Source organism: Periplaneta americana, chromosome 1 (genome assembly GCF_040183065.1).
Source record: "Periplaneta americana isolate PAMFEO1 chromosome 1, P.americana_PAMFEO1_priV1, whole genome shotgun sequence".
In the NCBI taxonomy this organism is placed as follows: domain Eukaryota; kingdom Metazoa; phylum Arthropoda; class Insecta; order Blattodea; family Blattidae; genus Periplaneta; species Periplaneta americana.
The window spans coordinates 25,470,603-25,488,248 of NC_091117.1; the positions used below are offsets into that span (position 1 = coordinate 25,470,603).

At 36.7% G+C, this 17,646-nt stretch overlaps 1 protein-coding gene across 2 annotated transcripts in view; it reads right to left on the reverse strand.

Moving 5' to 3' along the window:
* The window catches only part of neur (E3 ubiquitin-protein ligase neur), a 591,978-nt gene that overhangs the window by 553,150 nt on the left and 21,182 nt on the right, over positions 1-17,646 (reverse strand). The window lies entirely within an intron of this gene.

Genomic DNA, 17,646 nt, shown 5'->3' on the forward strand with positions numbered 1-17,646 from the left:
AAATAGATGCTTAGCCAGCGTTATAGAGTTTGGTCGCACTTGCGGTAAATCACTGCCTACGATAAAAGTATTCTTACGCCACGGATCACTGCTAGACTAATCGCATTGGTCCAATGGAACAAAGCATGCATTTTAATTGGTTAAATTAAATCACGCATTGTTCGAACTCTTTTCTTACGTGTAGTCTCAATAAAGCGACTTATCACTTTATTGCACTGAATCGAATTAAATGTAATAGATGTTTGCTTAAGACGACATCTGTAAGCACGTAAAATCAAAACGGGTTTTAAGTCCATCTCACCTGGTGGATGGTGTGGTTGGTACCCCGGCGGGGAAACCGATAAGGAAACATAAAAAGTGTTGGTGAGGAGATTTTGGAGGGTAGTTGAGTCTTACGGAGAGGTCTTTTTGGTGAAGAAGCAGAAGATAGCGTCATGGCGTCAGCCTCAGTACAAGAAATAGTCTATCTTGTAAGTAACTTATATATATATATATATATATATATATATATATATATATATATATATATATATTGTAAATACCTAATAAATCAAGTAGAGTTTTCATTTATAATCAATTCAGTCTAGTTCAGTAACCATGTAGTTTTCCTATAGTATCCTGAGAGCTCCAGCTCTTCCAGTAAAATCGTTTCCATTACTGAGTAAAATGGTGGTGTCAGAAATCCTGATAAGTGTGAGCAGGAGACGAACGCAGTAGTCATCCGTTTGGCAAGTCATCCGACCTAAGCACAACAATTGCTTTCTGAATCTGCCTTATGATAATCAGGCCTGGCGCTTTCGGTCTCGTGGACGTAAGGCTAATGGTACATTTACTATAGCATACTATATGTTGGTCGCGTGGTATGAGCAGAGGGTCATTTAAACAAAGGTATGTATGCACCGGTGAACTATCGGTTGTGAACACGAACAATTCTAGGAGGCAACAACTATACACCTACTACTTACGCAAACTACAAGTTGTTCCTGAAATAGATAGTCAAGGCTAAGTTGCACATCTCTATAAGGATACATAACTTGAAATATCACTAAATCTCTACATACTTTACTTACATATCTACATATTTAGAGAATAACATATAAATAATTGAAAAGATTGGAGAAAGCTGGTTTGCAGTGAAAGACCTGCCCTTGGGCAGAACGTTGAATGAATGAATTCTACTACTTGTTTAGTTGGTTAGTTAACGACACTGCACCAAGTACTAGGTTATTTTAGAGTCGATGGAATTTGTGATAGCGAGATGATATTTGGCGAGATGAGGCCGAGAATTCGTTGTGTGTTACCTGACATTAAGCATTACAGTTGAAGACTTCTGAAGAAGAAAAAACAAATCAGGTAGTCAGGCTAAGCCGGTATCGAATCCACGCCCGAACGCAGTTCCTGATCAGCAACAAATGCGCCTATCGTCTGAGCCACGCCGATGGCTTCCTTCACGTCTTGGGCAATATTAAGTAGGAAGACTGTTGTACCTTCAGCATAGTGTACCTTTGAACATTTTTTTGTTTTTTTAATTTTTGCTGTTACCTAGAGGACTCAAACTGAAGTAAATTGTAGAGAAAACCACTAAGTAGCTCTGGTCGTTTGATTTATTGCAAAGTCTTAGTTCTGTGGACAAAACATTTTTTTTAGTACCAAAAGTAAATATTTTGTTCATTTATATATGTTTCCTAACACAAAACCAAATTGTTTTTGTTACTGTCAATCAAGTACGATGTGTTCCCTATCATCTGATGAGTAATAAATTTTAATTTCCATGATTTATTCGAATTTCTAGTTTTGGGAGTCATATTTGTTTAAACGTGCACACTCTTGTACCTCTGAACACAAAACATCTTGTACCATGGAAAATGTTCCAAGGTGGTACATGATATTATCGGTTTTTGTTTTTATTTTATTTTAAAATCATGTCACGAAGTAAGTCGGGAGTTAATAGGCCCCCAATTGAACCGGATGCCTTGAAGAAAGCTGTTGAAGCAGTTATTGCTCCTGCAGGAAATAAAATCTAAATCAGAACGCCTGGTCTGGTTTATGATTGTCAGTTTTTCAGTAGCGGCTGGTGGTCAAAATAATGAGTGTGCTACAATCTCTATATCTGCCTACTATATACACTTATATGTATTTATCTTAATTTGAGACTCGCCTAGTGACGAAATATGAAGTCCATACGACGTTCCTTCCTACTGCAGAACTTGTAAATTACCCTGATGTTAAGCCCTTCCATCTTGGACTTCATACTCTTTTCTATTGGCAGTATTGCAAGAGCAGTGAGACGATCCTGGGACATAGTATTCCTTAAAAAACATTCTTATGCGTTTCAAGCAAGAAAAACATCTTTATGGCTCAGCAATGGCCATTGGTGTTGTAACCAAAATATTTAACAACTTAGTTACTTCACGGAATGAATCCTGTAAATTGTTGGAGACTATGTATTGTAACAATTAAACAGACATCTATATTTTGGAAGTCGGGTTTTCCGTATAGAACTCCAAGTTGTGTCTTTAACACTCTTTTGTTCAGTATAGTATAGCTGTTGACAGCGTTCACGAAAATTTCTAGGTAGCTTAAAGACTGAAAACGATGAGTAGTTTTCTGAATTATACAGTCACATACTTCCTTGGCTTCAATTTTCTAGGATTCCATTTTCCGTCGGCTGCTAGCTGATTCAGGAGGAACCTCATAGGCCTACAGGTAGATGGCAGCAGAAGTCCGATATTTGAATTACCAAATATATTGTAAATAGTTCCGAGTTCTTCCACAAACAAGCATTCTTTCGTTACGCTTTACGTTTGCAATCTCCAAGCTGTGTTGTGCTGAAGCTGACTACAGCACTTTCCCGCGTAAAAATAGCCAATCAGAGCAGTGATTTCAGCTTCGCACATGCGCATAAATGTCTACATTTTCATACGAAGTCCAGAGTAGCACAACGAACTCCCCTGAGGCACCAAAGAGCGAAGAGGGAAGACTAAACACTCGATAATGCGTCATGAATATAACCACGGGAAATTATTAAATGACAGATCAGATACTATGGTATTACAAATACATTATTTGAGCAAAAATTATCACTGTGCTGTAGCACATAGGGACGGGACGCCTCTGCAGTTTTTACAGCTATAGTCCCATCTAAATGCCATGTGTTCCAACTTACAAGAGGGTATGTTCCAAGGTACATGAACCTGTTGTACCTTTGAACACATTACATATCCCTTTATTTTATTTTTTCATCTATACTAATAATAAATCTGTAGTCAAAAATTTTCTGGTAATTTTCGATTTTCCAAAAATAATTGGTCCTAACATATATAATTAACCGCCCTGAAACCGAAAATAGCTTTTTTGAAATTTTTGTTTGTATGTCTGTCTGTATGTTTATTACCTTTTCACGCGATAATGGCTGAACGGATTTCGATGAAAATTGGAATATAAATTAAGTGCGTTGTAACTTAGATTATAGGCTATATGGCATTCAAAATACATTATTTAAAAGGGAGGTATAAGGGGGCCTAAATTAAATAAATCGAAATATCTCGCTTATTATTGATTTTTATGAAAAATGTTACATAACAAAAATTTCTTTAAAAATCATTTCCCATAAGTTTTATTCTTTGAAAAACTTTGATAGGACTGATATTTAATGAGATAAATGAGTTTTAAAATTAAAATAACTGCCATCTAAGGCCGTGTAATGAATTAAACAAATGACTTCGTCTATAAGGGGCCTTGGACACAACAATCGAAAGCTATGAAAGATAGCCTACAGATAATGTTTCTGCGTTTCTATGAAGTAATATCGGAAGCTAAATTAACCGATTTGTATAATTAATTATTAATTCACCATTGGAAAGTGTAGTTTCTCTAGATGGACATAATGCTATAATGTTATCACAGTAACTTCTGAGTGAATCGAGGACAGGTAAGATTAAAATAGATTCTTATGCACAGAAAACTTGATAGGCTATTCTGTATATTCGTTTCCTGTATTTCCTAAACTAATTTTTATGACCAAATGAGTGGTCTCTGGATCAAAATGATCGCATTTTAATGTTTTAATTAAATCTAAATTAAGTAACATAATAAACGATTTATCCTTCTATCAAACACGAATGTTCCCTGGATCAAATGTCCTATTTTAATTATATAATTACTTTATATTTATTTCTAACGGGTGAAAAGTGTTTGAAGGTACAACAGTCTCCCCTACCCTAATGAAGGAATCCTTAAGTTGATCCGAAACGTCGGGGACAGTAGATCTGAATACAAAATTGAAATCCAAAATTACTGCTAAGTAAGCTCCGTCCAGGTCTCTTCTATAGAGAATAGGCTATCATCGACAGTTTCCTGAAAACAGAGTGAACAAGTTGTTCCAAAAAGTTGGATACAATAACCTGCGAGAAGCATCTGAGGGCCCCACTGCTTGATTCACAACTGCTGCAGACGTTCAGGGCGCAGCTGCCGTCTAGGAAGCCCCACCAGGTATCAGAGACAGCAGCAGCAGCAACTTCCGATTCGCGCGCGGACCGGAAAAGGGGAGAAGACCCTGGCGATCTGGTTGCAGACACGGGGGATGCCTTGCTTTTGTTATGCTGCACACACGTAGATAGCAAATAGCTACACATCAGTGCAGCCCTCCTCTTCGCTTTCTTTCTGCAGGAAGTGAGTGTGCTTTATTTAAATAACGTCATCAGCGTCTATTATTTTACAATACACGATGATGCCTTGTTGGCTTATTTGAGAAATCAAAGAGATCAGCTGAAGTTCTCGTCGATTTCATTTGTAAACTAAGAACGTCCTTACGTACTGGTCGTTTGTCAAAAAAATCCAACCAGGTAATCAGTCCAAGCGGGAGTCCAACCGATGCCCGTGTGCGAATCCGAAGTCCAATGTTACACCTAGTTATTTTTTTTTTTATTTTACTCTATGAAACATAAATATGAACTTTAAAAGCAGACATCATTAGGCGAGTTGAAATATTTGGGATGTGGGTGTACAGGAAAATGTTAAAAATCCCACGAACAACCCACGTAAATAAAGGGGAAGTCCTCAGGCAAATGGATAAAGAACGCCAATTAATTTTAATTATAAAACGCAGGAAAATAAGCGTATCTACTGTAAACCACATATTTCGAAATAAAAAGAATATTACCTGCCTCATCTCATTACAAAAGATAACACTGTGGGGGAAAGAGGAGTGAGTTAACAGCAGTTTTCTTGCTGCGCAATATACAGTAATGGACAGATTTACATGTGGAGAAGATATTCTGGACAGGTGCGCCAACATGACAGAAGAGAAGTGTTAACTTATATTTTTCTTAGTTCAAACAACATAAATGTTTAAATTATAATATATTATTTATTATGTATATTTATAAATCTTCTCACCATTCGTGAGCTGCCACAAGGGACAAAGAGTTCTTAAGCACAGAATTTTTTTACAAGTTCACTGAACCATTAATTTTGTTTTAACAATGAAATTCCTACAAGTACATAGCTGCAAATAATTTTTTGAGATTAGTGGAAATATACCTATTTTAGAGAGGTAAGTGTTACAAAAAAAAAGTAAAGAATGCTACTGAACTTAGTTTGATTTCGAATATAGGTGATTCTTCACGAGAGCAATTGATCCTTTCAATGCAGCCAAGGTTACAGTCGGAATAATAGATGTAGGTATTCCAAGCCTCTTAAACACATCTTTCATGAAGAGAGTAGCGGTACCTCTTGCTCCAACCAGAAGTCCGATTACTTCAAGCTCTTTTAACTGGTATTTTTGGAGGTAATAGGGAATGGTAGGATTGTAGATATTCTTTTTTCATTATCCACTTCTGCTGGCTGTTCCTCATCAGTTTCGAAACGCACAGTGGGATCAATAATGTTTCCAGGTCTTGTAGATTCCTTGAAAGCTATTATATCTATGCGCCGTGTACTGCCAGTGACGGAGAGACCATGTGCTTCTTCAAAGGTGTTGTAATCGGCATCTTTACGGGCAGTGGCTATAATTGATCGTACTTGGTGGTGTCTAGCGTTTCGCAGAGCTTCGCCGTGCGGACAAGATCCCAGGACGTGTGCAAGAGTTTCAACCTCGTTGTGGCAATGCCTACAACGGTTGTCCTGAGATCTTCCCGGCACAGCACGTACTGCAGCAACATTTCCAACCATTTTAATGCCATCGCGCCATTCGCTGTTGGAGAGTCCTTCGTGTGTACAAATCCATTTGTTGGCACCAGGATATTGTTTAAATAAAACTACGCCTTTCCCTTTCTGTGGATGACGACACCAAATATCAAATTATCTGTTCCTCAGAAGGTTACGAATCTTTGTAGCATTTAAGAAATGTTCATTCTTATGAAATAAGTCATCTTCTGGAACAATGTTCAGAGATTGGGCACATCTAATGCTCTCCTCATGAACCTGACGTGTTTGTATGATGTATGGGTTTTGAGATTTGTGTAAACATCGAAGGGCATTAATTTGTTGTAATAGTGCTTCCCATTTTGTTCGAAAAATTCCTAGTCCTTTGTACTTCCTGGGACTATAGACCATTGCATCAGGAATGTCTGTAGGCAGATTCATTACCTCTTTCAGTGCACTTCTTATTAATTTGTCGGCGTCATCCAAGAACCTTTTTGGTATAAGTGCAGAAGAGATGGTTTGAAATTGATATATTAAGGAAGGACAGACGGAGGTATTTAGAACACAATATTTCTGGTCTGCATGAAGAAAAGGTGACGAGGTAAGAGTTTCAAGTTTATTATTTAGATCTTTTAATGTTGACTGGGAATTGAAAACTATTGAGTCAGAGAAGTTTACTCCCAGATAACGAATAGAGTCGTTTGTACCAATAGATTTAATTTCAAAATCAGGATATATGCTGAGATTGTGTCCGACAAGCTTACCTTTGGAGATATTTATAATTACGAACTTAGGATTTAATTTTAGCCCAATGTCTGTACATCTTTGATAAGCCATTCTTGTCAGTTCAATAGCGGAAACTGCGTCTTTACCAATAGTGATGATAATACGAGTAATAATAATAATAATAATAATAATAATAATAATAATAATAATAATAATAATAATAATAATAATAATGTCCCTCATATTTAAATTACCAAGGTGTTCTATCTTTATTATACAGAGTGTTTCCGAGGTGGTGTTACAAACTTTCAGGGATGATGGCGAAGGGCTCATGTATCAATTTGAGATAAGGAACTCTGGTCCGGAAATGACAGAGTCGAACGTTACAAGCAGTTATTGCATAGATACGCAACACGACATAATAAAACAAAGCAACACCAGTAAGAAGACATATCGGAAAAACAGTTGACGCACAAACATGGTTGTCAACCCACCACTTATTACGCCAGCTATTCGTTTGTTCAAGTTATGACATCTGTATATGCGTACAAGTACGAAACCTAAGAACGAATATTAGGGAAAGCGACTTTTGATCCACCTTTTATAGTCTGAGATCTTAGCTAGAACTTCGCATGAATTTTTCTAATGTTGCGTTTCCCGTTGAGGTCCTCCAATCTTTGAACAAAATCTTTGTCTTTCTTCAGGTATAGTTTTTTTGACTGGAATAGCCTGACAGAATAACAAGAGAAATGACTCACGCGTTCCTCTTATTTAATTTCTATTAACCTTCCGCCTCTCCCTGAATATGGCCTTCAAATACTTACTTACTTACTTACTGGCTTTTAAGGAACACGGAGGTTCATTGCCGCCCTCATATAAGCCCGCCATTGGTCCCTATCCTGAGCAAGATTAATCCAGTCTCTACATCATATCCCACCTCCCTCAAATCCATTTTAATATTATCTTCCCACCTACGTCTCGGCCTCCCCAAAGGTCTTTTTCCCTCCGGCCTAACACCCTATATGCATTTCTGGATTCGCCCATACGTGCTACATGTCCTGCCCATCTCAAACGTCTGGATTTTATGTTCCTAATTACGTCAGGTGAAGAATATAATGCGTGCAGCTCTGCGTTGTGTAACTTTCTCCATTCTCCTGTAACTTCATCCCTCTTAGCCCTAAATATTTTCCTAAGAACCTTATTCTCAAACACCCTTAATCTCTGTTCCTCTCTCAAAGTGAGAGTCCAAGTTTCACAACCATACAGAACAACCGGTAATATAACTGTTTTATAAATTCTAACTTTCAGATTTTTTGACAGAAGACTAGATGACAAAAGCTTCTCAACCGAATAATAACACGCATTTCCCATATTTATTCTGAGTTTAATTTCCTCCCGAGTGTCATTTGTATTTGTTACTGTTGCTCCAAGATATTTGAATTTTTCCACCTCTTCGAAAGATAAATCTCCAATTTTTATAGTTCCATTTCGTACAATATTCTGGTCACGAGACATTTTTCGGGATTTACTTCCAACCCTATCGCTTTACTTGCTTCAACAAGAATTTCCGCGTTTTCCCTAATCGTTTGTGGATTTTCCCCTAGCATATTCACGTCATCCGCATAGACAAGAAGCTGATGTAACCCATTCAACTCCAAACCCTGTCTATTATCCTGAACTTTCCTAATGGCATATAAGGCCCTATATAAGGCCAAATATCTAGCCTATTTGTTAGTGAGAGGGTGTTTTGTTTTGTAATGTGGCATGAATGTATTTTTACATTTACAACGCAATGCAAAGCCCCAAAGACCAGAACCCGCAAACAAAGTTGAACATCGTGCAAGTCATACTTATCTCTTTTTTCTAACACATCAAAAAACACACGTCATCAGCACGGCTATGAAAAAGAGAGCATAACATTTTATACAGGCTGTGTAAACACCCGCAATTTAAGAAAGAAAAAGACAATTTTCCCCTCAATTTACAGTTTCAAAGGGCTTTATATCTGCAAATAAATTCCGCATGACGAGCATGCAAATTGTTTTTCCAAGCTGAAGTGTAGCCTAACACAGGCAGCTGTCGCGTGGCAGCAGCAGCTGATGGAGCCATTGTTTTCCCTGCGGTCCGTCCCCATCCACCAGGTGCTTCCCCAATCATAATGAAACTTCTACACGACGAGACGAGACGAGAGGGCTTTTAAACGCAAATACAGGTTTCCGTCCGTCCTTACACCTTACTGCCACGCTTTTTATTAATTTGAATTATTCAACCTGAACCTACAGTATTTCACTCGAAACGAGGGTGCTCTGCACAAACGATCCACTATCGCATGTAGCGTAGTACTGTACACGATACCGCAAACACAACTTTGGTTCGTAATGTGCTTCTATGCAGATACATTGAGTTTTGCGGTTTGTTGATTGTGCTCTGCAAATTCCTCTCATGATGAAATGCAGTTTTATTGGATTCCCAGTCACTATGCGACAACAGTGCGTATCTACTGTGGAAGCGAAGGTTTATTCTTTTCAACTTCAAGTACTCTAACATTAACTTTATGTTATCTTACTAATTATTCTTATTTGCTTTCTTTCTTTAATTACATTGAAGAACAAATTTTTACTTTTTGTCTTGCTCCGAAATAAAAAGAGGTGAATATTACTAATGTGTGCCCTAAACCTGAATTTAAAATCCAAATTGCTCCATCACGTACCATTTTCCGGAGAAAATGAATTGAATTTTTTATGACAAGACTTTTTTGTTTTAATTTTTCGCTGCTACTGATAAAATTACAACACATTAGGGATTCAAAATTCCTCATAATACTTGAAAAATGTGTACTGGATACAAAAATGGCGTTACATAGTTTAAAACACAACAATTAAAATATGTCATGCATATGAGAAAAATCTCGGAATTTGAACTTACATTTAAAATAATTTTCTGGATGACTTTTGTTTATAATTAGACCCGGGACTGTATTTTAAAGGAACCAACAATAGTTTGCAAGCATGTTGGATGATGATCTTCCTTTATATCGCCTTTCCATTTCCATTTCCCCATGCTCGTCGTTTACCGCTCCAAAGTTAGGAGGAAACAAATCCAAATGTGAATGTAAAAAGTGTATTATGAGAGACAGATTACACTCCATTTTGTCATATGCACTTAACATGATTTCCACAACAAGTTCTATGTAGTTCTCTGCCCTAGGATTTCCAAGGAAATTTGAGCAAAAGTCTTTGAAAAAGCGCCATGCCATTATTTCTATAACGGAAAGTTTCTCCTCAAACAAAGGTTCAGACATAACTTTGTGAATTTGTGGACTGATGAAAATGCCCTCTTTTAATTTTCCTTCACTCAAACTGGTTAATTTTTCCTTTAAATACTGAAAAACCACACCATTGTTTGTTTATTGCATAGACTTCACTTTGAACTGTTAAGAAATTTACTTAATACAAGGGACCAATATCTCTTTATTTATTAGAAGTACAAAATAACATGCCAACAACCATAATAAACCGTAAATAAGTCAAACTCATAAAATACGTTAGCTTTTGTTTTGGTTTATACCCCCAACCCGCGCCAGATGTTTCCTGGGGGAGCTCTTATCGAAAAGTGAAATCATAGTATGTCTTAAAAACCTTACGTGATACGAAGAAAAGAGATTCATTTTCGGATTCAGCGCAACCAAACCATAAGGGACACATTGTTTTAAGTCGGAGCAAAATTCTTGTTGTTCAGTGTTATTGAGACATTGTATGTTTTCTACAGATTGTAGTTTCATGACTTCTTCAATTACATTGTGCAACATATGTATGCGTTCTTGTACAGCCCCTACATGTGACTTATACTCGTTGGGGCATACTCAATAAATTAAAAAAAAAAAACTTCAGAATGTCCCTTTGTCTAATAATGAGTAATCAACAGTGATTTGATAATGCATCATTTCTGGTGATCCCTATGTATTTTTATCCACGGATTCCAAAAATGAACTCATAATCATTATGCCATCCACCATTTTTGTACTGTTGTGGTCAGTGTCTTATTACAGAATCCAGAAAAAGTTTGGAAAAAAGAGCCGAAGTCGAGTTTTTTCTATTTCCGAGAGTCTGTAATGCATTTATCATGTGTACAGCATACTATTTTTAGATGATTATCATTTAAATAAGGTTAACTTAGTATATTAAGGGGGACAAGACTAACTGTAGTAACTTTCGAGGAATATCACTTTTGTTGACATCGTACAAAAATTTGTCCAATATTCTTTTGAGAAGATTAACTCCGTATGTAGATGAAATTATTGGGGATCATCAGTGTGGTTTTAGGCGTAATAGATCGACTACTGATCAGATTTTTTGTATTCGACAGATATTAGAGAAAAATGGGAGCATAAGGGTACAGTACATCAGTTCTTAATAGATTTCAAAAAGGCATATGACTGGGTTAAGAGAGAAGTTTTATATCATATTCTTATTGCATTTGGTATTCCCAAGAAACTACTGTAGTTCGATTAATTAAAATGTGTCTCAGTGAAACGTATAGCAGAGTCCGTATAGGCCTGCTTCTGATGCTTTTCCAATTCACTGCGGGCTAAAGCAAGGAGATGCACTATCACCTTTACTTTTTAACTTCGCTCTAGAATATGCCATTAGGAAAGTTCAGGATAACACAGACGGCTTAGAATTGAACGGTTACATTAGCTTCTTGTCAATGCGGATGACGTGAATATGTTAGGAGAGAATCCACAAACGATTAGAGAAAACACGGAAATTTTACTTGAAGTAAGTAAAGCGATCGGTTTGGAAGTAAACCCCGAAACGACAAAGTATATGATTATATCTCGTCACCAGAATATTCTACGAAATGGAAATATAAAAACTGGATATTTATCTTTCGAAGAGATGGAAACATTCAAGTATCTTGGAGCAACAGTAACAAATATAAATGACACTCGGGAAGAAATTAAACGCAGAATTAATATGAGAAGTGTCTGTTATTATTCGGTTGAGAATATTTTATCATCTAGTTTGCTAACAAAAAATCTGAAAGTTAGAATTTATAAAACAGTTATATTACCGGTTATTCTGTATGGTTGTGAAACTTGGACTCTCACTTTGAGAGAGGAACAGAGATTACGGGTGTTTGAGAATAAGATTCTTAGGAAAATATTTGGGGCTAAAAGGGATGAAGTTACAGGAGAATGGAGAAAGTTACACAGCGCAGAACTGCACGCATTGTATTCTTCACCTGACATAATTAGGAACATTAAATCCAGACGTTTGAGATGGGCAGGGCATGTAGCACGTATGGACGACTCCAGATATACATATAGTGTAGGGAAAAAGACCTTTGGGGAGGCCGGAGGGAAAAAGACCTTTGGGGAGGCCGAAACGTAGACGGGAAGATAATATTAAAATGGATTTGAGGGAGGTGGGATATGATGTTAGAGACTGAATTAATCTTGCACAGGATAGGGACCGACGGCGGGCTTATGTGAGGACGGCAATGAACCTGCGGGTTCCTTAAAAGCCAATTGTAATTAAGTATATTAAACAGAAATGTAAAAACTTAATTTATTTCTCAAGCGACAAATGTATAGGCTAAGGAGAATTTGGATTGGACTTCACTATGACATTATACAGGATGAAGTAAGTATTGTCATTAATTTAAGAAGGTTACTCTTTGAGATATTTCAAACTAAAAAGTTTAATGCAGTTTTGCTCGTTTTTGCTTCCTTTTAGAGATAAAAAATAGTTTTATACGAAACATTTCATAGCCTTCATTTGTAATTTATGTGATTAAAATTAAAATTGTGTATAAGAATGTACAATAAGAATACTATAACATGTAATATTACTTATATAATGGGGCATGTGGACACTAAATGAAAAAAAAAACACACAGCCTGGCCTCTCGCAGTGCAATTTATTTCTTACTCCTCGAATGTCGCCGTTTTAAGCGAAACATCGACAACACAAGATGCTCTAGTCAGGGTTGCTCTGAGAGATTCTATTTTCCTTTCTTTTTTATATTGACAATAGTGTATTAAGACTCAAAAAAGACTTGGAAGATTGGCTGCGTATTCAGTCTGTTTACTTTCACACGCTAGCCAGATAACTATTTCCTTTAAACGCTTTTAAGCTTCCATGTCTGTTTCGTTTTGTTATTGGCGGCGGGAGCAGTCATTAAGGTCCAGCCACAGTCTAGTATACAGTCACGAAGCTAGAGTTTATGAGGGTACTAGGAACAATAGACTGTGCAGGTAGTATTTTGCATTGTCTGTAATGAGGAGATAGTAGCGATCCTAGTGGTTAGCAACTATCTATGGATGCATATTTACTACGTATTGAGCTTCGTGACTGTATATACTAGACTGTGGTCCAGCACTGCGAACATTACTGATCTACTGTCTTCCTCCGACGAGTTTAGCGCTGGGACCTGAGGTATTCTTGTCATCGGTGAGGGGGAGTTTCAGGTAGATTCTTGTGTTGCTACAGCCAAGCCGAGCCGAGCGGAGTGGGAAGTATTAATCGTCCAAAAATATGCAGTCTTCAGTCTTCTCCCTGATGTTAGCTATGTTAATATTATATGAATTACTCATTAAATATTTCACCCTTACGTCATTTTTAAGGAAACATGCTGTGGAAAATGTTTGGTTTTATTCTATTGGAATTTTAGAATATTTGTGATTGGTATCGTGAAAAACAGATTCCTATAATGTCGTGCGAAAATCATTTGCTGGTGATATCTTAAGATACAAAATCAAGTAGTTATACTTCTCAAGTGAGTTCAGCAGTACAGTATATTTAAATTGATTATTTTACTAATTTAATTCAATTCTCCTAATCACTAAATTTTATAGTATGATTCTTATTTTCATTTATATTATTGTAGTTTTATTATGATTTTTCTTTTTATTTATTTTATTGTATTTGTATTTCTGGTAGTGTGATGACCTTAACTTCACCAAAATAAATAATAAATAAGCAATAAATAAATGAACATTAAATAAATAATAAATAAATAGAATTTTCTACAATACTTTCCTTCTCTGAACACGTAAGTACGTATGGTTGTATCTCTATCTCGCCAAAAATACGTTAGAAAACTAATAGGCATACTGCTCTCGTAAATTGGGCGAATGTTTTCAGTATGATTGTACTTCCTTCCAGACTGGCGCTGTCACTGTCCCCTCCCACTCCAGTACCGCGCTAGACTAGTCGGAACCGCATTCCTTTCGGCACTAAACTCCTCAGAGGATGACAGTATTATACTGACCCTCCTCGAGCTAGCCGTATTCTCAACCCCACACCAGCTGTTTGCGCTAAGGTTCGCTGTGTACCCAGCTTTCGAGCAGACAACTCCACTTGTCCCTAGACCAGTTGCTTCCGCTCGTCGCCAGTCCTCGACCGGGGAATGCTGTGAATGTTCAAATGGAGATCGGATGGAATGTTGTTGATGGCGAAATGAAAAAAAACCTCAAAAAAAAAATCCCCAAGTGCGATCCTGTGCGCCTTAGGCTCATTATGGGGTTTTCAATGAAAATTCCAGACCTAGCTGCAATCAGCCTGCATGACCAGTCTGATGGTCTAGACCAGTGATGTCAAAGCAAGCGCATTTTTCTGACCTTGACGTCGTGCGCGGGCATTAAGCGCTAGGTATGCTAGGAGGAATAAGCAGCCTATTGGATTAAGAAAACAGTGGTGCACAAACTTCAAACGGAACGTGAAATTTTATGTCGTTATTGTTATGTGGTTTCTTTCTGTTTGTTATTTTCTATATCGTCTGTAAAACAAAAGTACTAACACCTATTTATTAGGCTAATATTGCAGTTGTGTTTTAAACGTTAATAACATAATAAAGAGTAAAGAAGGAATATTCACACAAATTCCATAATAACTACAACTATACTGTACTAAGTGAATTAAACACATCATTCATAAAGAAAGTGTTATCCCAAAGAAAGACACTGAATATGACATGATAAGTTGAAATTGATATTGATGGTATCTTTAGCCTTATAAAAGTAATCAAAACAATATTATAGTACAAAGCAAAGTTGTCTAGGTATATGTTTTAACTGTAACTAATATTACGTAATAAAATTCTTATCGCATTATGCTTTTAGGTGATAATGGTGCGCAACTTTCTGTTATCAGAATATTAAATTATCTTGAAATCTGCTGAAGCTATAGAGCTGACGTTTTACCAACACATAGGCACATATCTTTTGTTTGTGATGTAACAGTATTTGCTTTGTTAATTCATTTCCTTACAAACATTTTCCATGTGAATATTTTCAAATATTTGAATACACTATCTTCAGTAATACGTATTTACGATATATTAGACTTACGAAAACATAGTTTTAGTACCTGTAAGGCTACTAAACAAACATATCTAAAAATTTCACTTTTCTGTAAAAAAAAGTTGAGACAATATTCCTTTTGAATAAAAAAGCAAACTTGTGAAAAATGAACATTAAAATTAAAATATTATAGATTTATTAATTTGTCCTACAGACTAATACCTGTAATATTAACAATTAATATTTGAGGAGAAAACTTCGCTCCGGCGCCGGGGATCGAATATTAATTGTCAATATTACAGGTATTATTCTGTAGGATAAATTAATAAATCTATAATATTCTCAGAGCTACAGTGCATATATCTGTACAGATTACTGTGCACTTAACTGCGGAATCCCGGCCAAACAAGTCACTCAGCTGAGTGCGCTCCTAGTATAATGGTAGTTGACATTGGACTATACGTCAACATATATGCCTAACTTGGAGTCAGGCCACAAAGGGAAACATTGAAGGAGGAAGGCTCGATCCGGTGCTGTGGATTGAATTCGGCGTAGCTCAGTGGTCAGAGCCCTTGGTACGTAGAACCAAGGACCCGGGTTCGATCCCCGGCGCCGGAGCGAAGTTTTCTCCTCAAATATCAATTATTAAAATTAAAACTTCTAATGCACTTATACTTCTCAGAAAAATCTAAAAATTAATATGGATACAGTTTTAGTAAGTTCTCTTCCTTTATCCATTGAATCAGTGCTGGCCATCCCTGCATATAGCTCAACCAAGCGGCATATAGGCTACTACCTCTTTCGTCTGTCTCTTTCCTTTCCGCTGTAAAGCGCTCAGGCTCTCCTGGGCTCTAAAGCGCGCGCTTGCTCCTATGGGCATCAGTTGACATCACTGGTCTAGACAGACCCGTGCAAGCTTTGCCCGTACGAGCGTGCTCTTGCTCCGCTGACAAGGTGAGTCCGCAGTTCGGCTCTCGGATCCAAACTCGCCGCATTAGTGGCCTGCTTTGTACGTAGAACTTTATGATACGGAGTGTTTTAAAGTTCAAGGAGTTACAGTATATATAGTAGGCTAATACATACAGTAAACTACAATATCACTCACTGACAAATGTGATCAAAATGGGAAGACTTTTTTCCTTTAGTTATTTATGCTCTACCACAAGAATTCAATCAAACATACTAGAATGAGAGTGTTGCTGTTCCAAACAATTGCCCCTGGAATACCCTTACCCCCACAGCCAGTCTTGACCCTTTGGAAAACATGGTTGGATGCTGTTAATTATTATGCAGAATATTACAGCAAAATAATGAAGGCAATTTATGCACTGGATAGCACAGATAGTTCCGCTGTTGCAGCTGTAAAATCATTGCTTTCTGAACAGCTATTGGAAGATATTCTGTTCATTGATTTTAATTTTAAAATCCCGTCCAAAAGCATTATCCTGTTAGAATCGTCTAACCTACAACTCTCAGAAGCCCTTAATATAGTGTATAAAGTATCACAAACCGTTATCCAAAATAACAATTCACTCATTTCAGAAAAAGTGAAATGTAAGTTGGGGAACATTATTGCTAAAAATTCTGCCTATTCACAACTTCATATTATAAATGTACTATCAGTCACGACAAGACGTCTGAAGTTGGTATACTAAAAAGTAGTGACTTTCCGTTCTTCAAATATGCACCTACTACATCGTGTGATGTTGAACGTACATTTTCCCAATATAAAAACTGTTTGAGGAGGTTCAATTTGCAGTCACTCAAAATGTACATAACTCTTCACTGCAATGCACATATTCTAGGATGATGTGAGTATATTACATTAAATTTTAAGAGTTAATATATCTCACTGCAAAATAATTGTGTATTTACATGTTTAGACGTTTCCTACTTCAATGATCATTCATTATATTTCTTGAATGCAGGATACAGGTTTTACTGTAACCGCAGTATACTGCTCAGTGTTTACATCAGAGGCATACTCAATTCGTTGCATGCCCCCTTCTCATACAGTCTATACCGCGTGCGCAGTAAATCTTACTATTCTCGTGGCAATTCCACGAAGTCTAATTATTATTATTATTATTATTATTATTATTATTATTATTATTATTATTATTATTATTATTATTATATCTTCCTCTGTCTGTCAGCAATTTAACACAAACTCGCTGGGTTGTACCCGAATAAGCATTCTCTTACATTCCAAGACATATAACAACCCCTTCCTTTTTTCACACCGTTTGTAAGTACAGCAGTGAACGACAGAATAGCTACAATAGATGCTGATCATCTACTGTGAAGAAAACTATGGAAATGTGATTATTGAATAAAAAACACTAACTTAAAGACAGAATGTCTTCATTTTGTATATGCATGTGTACCCTTGTAAAATGTTAAATGTATGGAAGTTTCTTTTAATCCTAGAATTTTCCATTAAATAAATGTTGAATCTTATATTAGTGACA